The sequence below is a fragment of the Pongo abelii genome, chromosome 11 (assembly GCF_028885655.2).
Source record: "Pongo abelii isolate AG06213 chromosome 11, NHGRI_mPonAbe1-v2.0_pri, whole genome shotgun sequence".
Classification (NCBI taxonomy): domain Eukaryota; kingdom Metazoa; phylum Chordata; class Mammalia; order Primates; family Hominidae; genus Pongo; species Pongo abelii.
The window spans coordinates 41,229,646-41,241,317 of NC_071996.2; the positions used below are offsets into that span (position 1 = coordinate 41,229,646).

Consider the following 11,672-nt stretch of genomic DNA (forward strand, 5'->3'; position numbering starts at 1 on the left):
TCTACTGGCAAACATAATTCCCACATGACTCAAGTGACACGGGTCAGAGCCACAATAATTAGTAATAATTATTCCAGAATAACATAAAGTTTGTTTCAGAAAAAAGTTAAGACATTTAGCATATCCGAGTTGAAATGTGTATATTTCAACCTACTCCATAAAATTTGTTTATCGGATTGTTTATTGGAAAGTAAGGCTCTTAGGGAACAGGGACAGCTCAGGAAATGTTTGGTAATTTGGAGAAATCTTTGGAATGTGGTGTGGTCCTGGATAAGGCACGAATAAGATGATGTCAAAGTGGCTCCTAATGGAAGGTACCAGCAGAGAAAATGATGCACATGGAGGCCAACGTGATACAAACAACTGCCTTCCAGCGTCCTCTAGGACTGGAAAAATATTTGTATGCGAAACCTTGACCCCACTTTCTTAGCTATATACAATAGGAATGAAAGTAGGTGAGACAATGACTACAGCTTCTTTTAAGCCATCTTCTATTGCAGAGCTTGAGGCTTCTGCCTTTTCCCCGCTCCTAGGAGGATGAAGGGAAGTACATAGGGATCTTTGCGATGAAGGTGGTCATTTATAGAACTACAAGGCACTGTTTTGATCATGGAACGACATGTATTTTAAAATAACTCTCATCTGGACTGTCCATACTGACAGGCTCATCCAGTTTACTGATACATCAATCTTTTATTTCCTTAAATAGTTTTGAACAAACTTCAGGATTGTTCCTTTTAAAAATAGAAGCACTCCAATAATAAAAATGAGTTTCCCAGTTCATTTCCAGCCCTCCTTGATTAAAATGCCCTTTCTTGCTTGTGTGGACCACTGGCCTTCTCATGCCAGATACCCACAAAGGACCTGGGCGGACTTGGTTGTTTCCTCATCTACATAATATGTTCTGGTATTCAGCTCCGGCTAAAATGTAACTTTTTAAAATGTCTGTGCAAGTCTGGAGGAGGTAAGGAAAGTTGCAGGGGTTTAGTTAAGTGTCTCTGGAGGCATTTATGATTAATATATATGTGTGCTGGGTGGGAGTGGGATAGAGCAAGTGTGGGCTGGTCCTTCAACAGAGACCTGCATTTGCTACATCATGTCCTTTCAACCAGAAGCATTTCTGCCCAGGACCATTAGAGGCTTTGACATCAGACTGGGCACCTGGCCCTCTTCCAATATGGCAAGCACACTGACATAGTCTCCTGACGATCTTTCCTCCCTTCCATCTGTCAGGATGGCCCTGATTCACTCCCCAGCCACTTGGCCCTTTCTCTTTTGACGTAGGTTCTAGGCAGGGGTGAATTTAGAGGAAAAAGTTCACAGAACCATACCCATTGTATCCCTTAACATTTTTTTTGCAAGTTTCGTGGCTTTTAAAAAAATCCTTTTAGTTGGTGTCATAGGCTCAAATTTTGGTTCATTAACTCAGACAACTTTCTCTGGGTTTTCTACTCCAGCTTCCTCAGTTTTTTTATCTGCTTGGCAAATTGCTACTTGCTCACTGAGAATTATTTCTCTGAGTTGTACCTTTCCAACTCTTGTCTCCAAGCTCCTGAAAAAGCTAATGAGCACTGATACTTGGATTTTAACACTAGACATTTGCCACAGAGCTAATGCAAAATGCATGGCATGTGTCCAATATCAGAAAGTGAGGAGTTGCAGCATGAGAGGAAAAAGGAAGTGCTTTCTTTATTCTGTGCAACGTAATTATCTAGAGATTTGCTTTTAAAGACACAGCTAAACCTTACGAAAAACCAGCTGTCATCAGGATGAACTTGGAGGAGAATTGACTCATGACCATGTAGTAGGTGTCTTGGAAACCATGTGGAAATTCATCGGTGATCAAGGAGAAATTATAAAAAGAAAGTTTACATACATTAGACATAGTCAGCTTAATTGCTTGACAGACGGAGAATCTGTACTCCTAACCCAATTTATAGATTTTAATTTGTCTTTTCTGAAAGACATGTATTTCAGATCTCGGTGAAGAAGATTGTGATGGGCATATGAGCTGCACCATGCCTTTTATTTGATAACATTTCAAAGTGGACTTGATAGATAACTTCTGAATGTTCCAAATCCTCTCACCCTTTTTTACCCACCTCTATGATTCGTATGGGCCACATCAGTGGGTGACTTCCACTGGTCTGACTTTCAGCTGAGTTAGGCCAATAGGGAGTTCCAAGAGGAGATTGGAGAGGGGAGAGAGAGGTCATATTATTTCCTTCCTTGGTTCCTTCCTTCAAGGTCACCTTAGGTTGGCTGTAACTTTTGATCTCTCACAGTGATTCACTCTGCAATTCTTTGTTCCTCCTCATCCCAGAAACTGGCCTTCCTTAAACCCTAAAGATTTTGGAGGTGATAACAAATCAGCTGCTACTAAGCCTTCAGTTACAGTGCTATTTCTTGTGATTTCTCTACACCTTCAATTCTGTAAACAGTTTCATTTTAAAATGTACACTGCTATTATCCCATTATGAGTGTGTCATCTGTGTACCATTGGGAACCCAACTAATACATATATTGCAAAAAAATGAATTCTATTAATAAAAGTTTTGTGTATTAGAAATTTTGATTAGTGTAACTATATTCTGTTTATTTATTTATTTAAGACAGGGTCTCACTCTGTCACCCAGGCTGGAGTGAAGTGGCACAACTATGGTTCACTGCACCCTTGAACTTGTGGGCTCAAGTGAGCCTCCTGCCTCAGCCTTCTGAGTAGCTAAAACTATGGGCATGTTGGCACCATGCTCAGTTAATTTTTTTAATTTTTATTTTTTATAGAGACAAAGTCTTGTTATGTTGTCCAGGCTGGTTTCAAGCCCCTGGCCTCAAGCCACCTTGACCTCCCAAAGCACTGCAATTACAGGTATGAGCCACCACACCCAAAGTAAAAAATATGTACCTAATCAACCATGACATTGGGTGATGGAATATTGCAGTGATTAAGAACAAACCCAAGAACCAGCCCACCTGGTTGTGACTCCTATAAGCTTGTGGTAAAACTTCAGTTAGTTTATCTATGTAAATGTCTGGCATTTAATGAGCAACATGTAAGTACAAGTTATTAGTGTTACTACAACTACTATGTTTTTAAAGAAGAAATTTTACAGAGGGTTAGGAAGACTTTATTGGGAGTTTCTCTTTGTAAATACATGTTATCAAGAAAAAGCATCATACGGTTAACAATGGGAAACATTGATTAAGAGTTTGCTGTGCCAGGCATTGTGTTATTAGGTATCCAGCAAAACTATATGCAGACTTCTGCCCTTAAGAAGCTTAGTCGAGTTTAATAAAACGGAAAAAACATCATACAAAATGAAAAGACATGAAAGGAGTTAGGATCTGATGACAGGAAACTCTCTCTCTCCATCTATCTGCTTACTTACCTAATATGGTCTGAATGTTTGTGTTCTTCCAAAATTTATGTTGAAACTTAATCTCTAATGCAATAATATGAAGAGGTGGTGCCTTTGGAGAGTGATAGGTCATGAGGGCTCTACTCTCATGAGGTTATTGCCATTGAAGAAGAGGTTTGAGGGTGCTTGTTTGCTCCTCTGCCATGCAAGGATACAGAAGGCACCATCTATGAGGAACAGGCCCTCACCAGACACTGAATCTGCCGGCACCTTGATCTCGGACTTCCCAGCTTTAGAACTGTGAACAATAATTTCTGTTGTTTCTAAGTTATGCAGTCAAAGGTATGCTTTTATAGCAGTCTGAACAGACTCAGATACTATCTGGCTGTCTATCATGTATCTGCAGATTTATTATAGGGCTTTTATCTTACACAACTGTAAGGATTGGCTAAATGATCATTGGAAAGCTGGTTCTTCTTGTTGGGATACTGAAGTCTGAAAATGGTTAGTCAGAAATGGAAGATGGATGTGAAGTGAGGGAAGCAAGGACAAACTAGAACTGGTGAAGATGAGAGCAAACCTACAGCAATGGGCTGGAACCTGCATCGTTCTCTCACCACCTCCATCTAAGCTCCATCCTTTACAGTGGGAGAGTGTCCTGGAAGAGAGTCTGGTGCCCTTTGCCATGAAGCTAAACACACCCTGACCAAGGAGTTAGAGAAGCTGAAAAGCATCTGAAAGGAGCTTGAATTGCGATGGGCTTAGGTGCTGCCCCATGCCAACAAAATGAGCCAGCAGATAAGCAACTATGTGCCTGAGTTGAGAAATTATCTTTTGGCCTACTCTGACTTTTCCCTGTGTGAAAAGCAGTACAGCCTCTACATGCCTTCTGCCTTCAGTCACTTGCAGAAGATTTCTTGTGGCCCATGCTCATCGGAAGCCATGCTATCAAGTGTATTCTGGGACATACAGTGCCAGCTTCACCAAATTCACACAAAACAAATACACCAAGAGGAGTTAGACAGACTTATAGGATTCTAGAGATGGAAAAAAGAATTGAAGAAATGGAAATCAAAACCACACTGAGATACCATCTCACGCCAGTTAGAATGGTGATCATTAAAAAGTCAGAGAAAAACAGATACTGGAGAGGATGTGGAGAAATAGGAACGCTTTTACGCTGATGGTGGGAGTGTTAATTAGTTCAACCATTGTGGAAGACAGTGTAGCAGTTCCTCAAGGATCTAGCACTAGAAATACCATTTGACCCAGCAATCCCATTACGGGGTATATACTCAAAAGATTATAAATCATTCTACTATGAAGACACATGCACACGTATGTTTATTGCAGCACAATTCACAATAGCAATACTTGGAACCAATCCAAATGCCTATCAATGTTAGACTGGATAAAGTAAATGTGATATATATACAGCATGGAATCTATGCAGCCATAAAAAAGAATGCATTCATGTCCTTTGCAGGGACATGGATGAAACTGGAAACCATTATTCTCAGCAAACTAACACAGGAACAGAAAACCAAACACAGCATGTTCTCACTCATAAGTGGGAGTTGAACAATGAGAATATATGGGCATAGGGAGAGGAACATCACACATTGGGGCCTGTTGTGAGGTGGAGAGTTAGGGGAGGGATAGCATTAGGAGAGATACCTAATGGAGATGACAGGTTGATGGGTGCAGCAAACCACCATGGCACATGTATACCTATGTAACAAACCTGCATGTTCTGCATATGTATCCCAGAACTTAATGTATAATTTAAAAAAATATTGTGCTTCTTTTTCTCAAATGAGCAATTTATATTTCTAAGAATCTTCAATCTCAGCTTGGGGTCTGCAGAGAATCCTGTTTTGTATATGTAACACTAATAATATTATTTTTGGCTACCTCTGATTTCAAAATGACTGGATCCAAACTAGCCATATCATAAACTTTGATATATTATCAACTATAATTATTAGCAGTAATATTCTATCATTGGAATCCTACATATAATAGAAGTATAGGTTAAAAAATAGTAGAAGAGAAGGCTCCTTGTTTAGACTCTTAGCATGTATGTATCAAGAGCATGTACATATCACATTTGAGAGAAGTGAAATGTAGATTAAGAGAAAAGTGTATACTAATATACAGTCTGAGCCTGCTTGCAAGTTACATTAGTAATAATACTCTTCAAAGAGCAAGAGAAGATTATTAGATATATCAAATATTAAAATATCAGCTAGAGAAGCTAAGGCAAGTATCAACAAAACAAAATATAAAGCTGTAAAAATAGAAGACATTCAGTTATCAAAAACATGAAGAAAACAGGCAGATGGATCAACTCAAAGTATTGGTAGTCATTTTGAAAGAGAGAAATAGAGATGTAAAAAACCCTGTAAGATGGAAACAAAATAAGTAAGTCAAAAAACCGAGATACATTTATATGGGTTGACCTATAATACATGCCATTAAATGACAAAAGCAAGGTACAGATAATGCATTCTTTCAAGATACTAGTTACTGGGAGTTGACTCATTTAATACTCAAAACACTCTATAAAGTAGATATTATTATTATTCACATTTTACAAGTGAGGAAACAGAGGCTGCATTCCTTGAATAGGTCACCTAAGTAGTAAGCAATAGCACTAGGATGCTCATTCAGGCTGTATTTTTCCAGAAGTGATGCTTTTAATGCTGTTTGCTTCGTTTTTAAGCAAATATGCTTACAGGTACACAGACTATTTCTGAAACTTTATATATGAAAACAGTAACAGAATTTGCTTCCAGATAGAGAAGGACTAAGGACTAGCAGTCTAAGGTAGGAGAGACATTTACATTTCTCCATATAGTCTTCTGTATTTTTGATTTATTACTTTTTTTTGTCACGTGCATATAAGTTTTTCAGTAACACTGTAAAACATAACTAAAATGAAAAAGAAAATAAACTAAGAAGGGAAACTCTGCATTTACCCGTGCTGACTCTCTTTTTTACAGCTCCCCTTTCCTTTTGTTTCTTCAATTTAGTTTATTGTTCTATGACTTCTCCCTTATGCCTCTGACTCTGATCTGATCCCTCCTGTGCTGGTATCCAATGGACATATCAGGCCTCATTGGAATCATTTGTTAGCACGTGCTGTCCTACATCATCAACTTCTTGAGAACAGGGGCCTTGCCTCATTCATGTTGGATTTTTAGTGCCTACCTCTGTATCTGGCCAAGAGCAGGCACTTGTTAAGTTTGTATTGAAAGGACCAAAATCAATGTCAAAGATCTGGAAGTTTAAAAAAGGTAAACCTGATCTTCAGTCTCTCAGGAGTACTTACTTATGCAATAGTATTATCTGGTTTGTGATCAGCTGTACACATAGTTCCTTTGAGTTGACTTACACAACAGAGAACTGGGCCAGGTTTCGGTAAGACACTTACTACCCTATAAAATATCGGGACAAAAATTCATCAACAGATTCTTCCTAAACTGACCTCTAGAGGAAATAGACCTAGGCATGGCCAGTAAGAAGTTTTTTACATTAATAGTTACGTTTGGGGGTTTAAATTATCAGAGAAAATATATTATTTCTTTCTTACTGTACATTTCTTTCCAAAAATTATCCTACCCTTTTAGTAACTCCATTTGCATAAGCCTATACATTAAAATAGGATGAGACGGAAAGGATAGAATCTAAAACAGGAAAGCAGGGAAGTATTATGTAAGAAATGTTCTCGAAGGTTTTTACTCACAGGTTAGAAGTTGATAGACTTAGGGATTAAAACGTTTTTACTAAGCTTCAGGAAATAGAACTGAGACAAAGAATGATACCATGAGCTATATATACAGTTTCTATGGGTGGGAAACATCATACTGCCACATTTGTTTAATTAAAAAATATGGTAAGTAGAGTGTTATACAAGAGTTGGGAAAGACAATAGTAAGAATGGGAAAGCCACAGTTACAAAGAACAGAAGTTATGAGTAAAGGAGGAAAGGGACAAATCATTTTCAAATTATTTCAAAGGATTTTCAAATTATTTCAAATATTTCAAAGGATAGCTAATGTACTGAACTATGTAAATACTTAAAAGAGTACATAAAAAGATAACTAAAAAGTTAAATAATAAAATGATTGAAAAAGAATATAATGGAAACAAAATGTGTGTATATATTGCTTGAGAACAGAAGGATTATAAATACAGACACCATTCTCATTACAAAACCTGTGAGGATCAAATGTTACACTTCAGTATTTTGAAACATAAGGACTATAAAGATTTATTTTTATTAAAATAACAGCATTGAACATATTGTCATCAAAACTATCTTAATCTATGAAAACATGGTAGAAGTGTAAAGAGGTCATCTCAAGTTGAAAATTACTGATCGAATCTTTCTGTGTAAAAATTGGGCATTGTTTCTAAAGAAAAAGTACCTTTTAATAAAAAGATTCCAAAGTTCAGATGAAAGAAAATGGTTTATTTATTTAAGATTTTTTTCTTTGTTGACTTCCAGAGTGTTTTTTTTTCTTTACAAAAGACAGACTATACAGGTAAACATTAGAAAAAGATTGGCATCGAGAAAAGTGAAAAAAAAAAAAAAAAACAACACCCTGAAAGAGAATGAATGTTATAAAAAAAACTTCAGATTGGCAGGTCACACTGATAGAAAAACTCACTTCATATGCAATTGTAGAGTGCCTATGATAAAAGTGATTGAATTCTAGGTGCTAGAGGAACAGCAATAAGGAGAACAAACATCTCTACTCTCATGGAGTTTATAGTTAGTGGTGAGAGATGGTGATAAAGACAAAGAAATTCAAGCAGGAAGGAGCTAGGGAGATACTGGTTGGTTGTGCAATTTGTAATAAGATATTTGGAGCCTATCTCCCTAAGATGACACTTGAACAAAGACAGAAGAAGTGAGGGACCAAATCTTGTGACTATCTGGAGAAAGACCATTCCAGCTGGTGAGAAGATGGAGATCCTGTTTGGAATGTTTGAGTAATGCCTAGGGGCCACAATGGCTAGCAGAGAGTGAAGGAAGAGGATGAGAGCAGATGAGATTCAAAGACCAACAACTCCAAACTGAGAATAAAGGTTTTATTTCTGGGCATCCTTCCTCCAAATTTTAAGATAACAGCTCTTCATTGCTCTTTATGTGTCATGTTAGAGAGAACCATGAGGAGAACTAATCAGAGGGCACTTGTGAATGATATGTATTAGGTGTGCAACCTTTTGTGACAATTACCTCTTTTGAGCTGAGCTTGACACAATGCCTTACCTACTCCCATGATGCTGATGTGCATCATAAAACAAAAAGTCATACCTGTCGACCTCCACTACATTCCCAATGAGAATGTGGGGTCTCTCTACACATAGGCAGAAGGATGAGGAATGGTGCCAGTTACTTGTAAAGTCATGGTTCAATATCCAGGAGTTGAAATTTTTCCAAAACATTTTTTGCAGCTCTATTCTACCGTGTAAGATATCTTCTAAATTTCTGAGGTTAATTCCATTTTTGATTCAATACTTTGTTTTTATTAGGCACATAAAGATCAAGAATAAAAGGGTAATGAGATTAAATCTTTTTAGTTGTTTTTGTTTGGGTTTTCCAGTGACTCCCAAATACAAGGCTCAAAATTTGGATACACAGAGAACTGAAATATGTCATTTTGTGTATTGGTTAGTATCTTTTTCTGTCTGTTTTAAATCCTCCACATGTTGAACCATGCCAATATTATCCAGGCTAGATTATAAATCCCTTCTAATCAGAGACTATGCTTGTCTAAATCTCTCTGTAGCAACATTTGTTAGTGATCATAGTTATCAAAAAGTTATCTCTATGTACACAGAAAGCCATGCCATTTCACCAGCTCAGTAAACCATAGAGCCTTCCACAAATAGCTTTGAGCCCCAAGGCCAGTTCAACTATTGGTTAATGCAAATAAGCATAGCAAATGTTTCTGCTCTGCCTCAGTAACCTCAATCCCATTTGAAACAGAGTTATGTATTATGGCATTACTAGGCAGACCCCTTCAAGCAAGGCAGGATCTGTATGCAGTTACAGAATGTTCAAATTGGTTTCTCTTTAAATAGAGGAAGGTTTGGGTTTGCTGATCAAATCAATTAGAGTATTTTTCCCTAGTTCACTCACAGAAGGGGAAATTGCCTTTTCAAACATTGGAGAAAAACAAGGACCCCAGACAAAAGGTCCGAAGAGTTTAGATATACACATCTGGGGAATCGGCCTGGGGCCTATTTGTATGAAGAATATCTACTCATAGCTTGATCTATTTATCTATCTCAAATTTTTGATCACTTTATTGAAGTATAATTTATATAGAGTAAAATGCACAGATTATGAGAACCCTTAGATTACTTTTGACAAATGTATACACCCACAATATCAGCACCCTATTCAAGACATACAGTACTTCTGTCATCTCAAAATGTCTCTTGCATCCCTCTTTGCAGGAAATTCCCATATCCCCTTTTCTGAGACAGTCTGATTACTGTTACCATAGCTTCATTTTTCCTATTCTAGATCTTTATAAAAATTAAGCTTCCTTCCTCACAGTTGGCCACCTCCTTGCCTGCCACCGCAGCTGAGGAGCCCAGGCCACTGGATGACACCCTCTGCATGGGTACAGATGGCTCGGAGATGCTGGCTGAGATCCCGGAGCTGCAGTAGATCTAGCTGGACATCATCCTGGTGAAGACCATTGAGACCATGATGGTGGGCAAGGAGGAGGACAATGACAATGAAGACGGTGGCAGGGGTGGCCATAGGCATAGCGTGTGGCCACCCACACCATCTGGCCAGGATCTGCTGCAGCCATTCCTCACGATGACCTCACCCAGGTTCACCACAACCAGGAGGTGATCCTGGTGCAGGCATGCCAGGAGGTGGTGGGTGGCGACGACTTGGATGGAGAACAAGATACTCATCCTGGTGCCAGAGCTGGCCAGCGGAGACTACCACCACCACCTCGAGCAGGCCCTGGTCACCATGGTGGGGGCTGGCAAGGGTGGATGTGGCATCATCTTGGGCAACAAGAAGTGGGGGCAGAAGCGGGTGCAGATCAGGAACCTGGAGGGCAATTTATCTGTCTCCATGTGGTACTCGGATGAAAACAAAAAGATGTTAACCATAAAATAGTGGTTGAGAAACAGATCACTGGAGAGAACTCACCTACTAATTATTCAGAGTATATGATAGGAAAGAAACTTCCTCCTGGAGGAATACCTGGCATTGACATCTCAGATGCCAAAAAACTGCAGAATTCGCCAGAACGAAGCCAAGAAAAATTTAAAAGATGATGCCCCATGAACAATAGCTGGCCCTCACCAAGGCTGCACGAAGATGTTCAAGGATAACTGACATGAGAAAACATCTGCACGCCCACCGTCGTGGAGTCCACTTCTGCACCGAATGTAGAAGAGCTTTTGTTGAGAGCTCAAAACTAAAACCACACCAACTGATTCACACTGGAGAGAAGCTGTTTCAGTTCACATTTGAAGACCCTGGGAAATGCTTTTCACTGGACTTCAATTTTCACACACATAAATTTTAAAAAGCCTTTAAAAGATGCTTTATCTTGCTCTCTAATCTTGTTTCAAAAACATGGTTTTTTTGTAAAGTGTGTTCCCAACAGGACAACTCTTAGATGCAAAAGACAATTCTTTATACAGCAGTGCTAAAAATGGGACTTCTGTTTACATGCTTGCAAGTATGAAGCTCGTTTGTTGTTTATAATTTTTAAAATTTTTTTTAAGTGTGCATATTGTACACTTTTTGAAGATATGCTTAGTAATGCTATGTGTGATTTTTCTGGAGGTTGATACTTCTGCTTGCAGTAGATTTTCTTTGAAAGAATGGGCAGTTGCATGCATGCTTCAAAAATATTTTCCTGTAAAAAAAGTTACATAGGATTTGTTTGCTATCTGAATTTTGGTTATATTCTTTGATGTTAATACATTTTGTATAATTGTATCATATAGCTGTATGGAGTCATGTAGTATCAAATATTAGATGTGATTTAATAATGTTCATTTAAATCCATTTTAGTCACGTTTTTCCCAGAAAATACTGCTGGATGCTGATGTTCAGTGTAATTTCTTTGCCTGTTCAGTTACTGAAAGTGGCACTCAGTTATAGAAATGCTGTACCTTTTAAAACCTGTTGTGCACATTCCATGTAACAAAAAGGGCAACAATAAAATAGCCATCCTAAAGAAAGAATATGGCAGAACAAGCTCTGTAAGCACAGTCTTATTTTCTTTTGTTGTCCAGAATACTTATAATTCTTGAGTC

At 38.3% G+C, this 11,672-nt stretch overlaps 1 pseudogene; it reads left to right on the forward strand.

The window, feature by feature from the left end:
• Nucleotides 1-10,287: 10,287 nt before the first annotated feature.
• Nucleotides 10,288-10,933, forward strand: LOC100456551 (transcriptional repressor protein YY1-like; annotated as a pseudogene).
• The last annotated feature ends 739 nt before the right edge of the window (nt 10,934-11,672 follow it).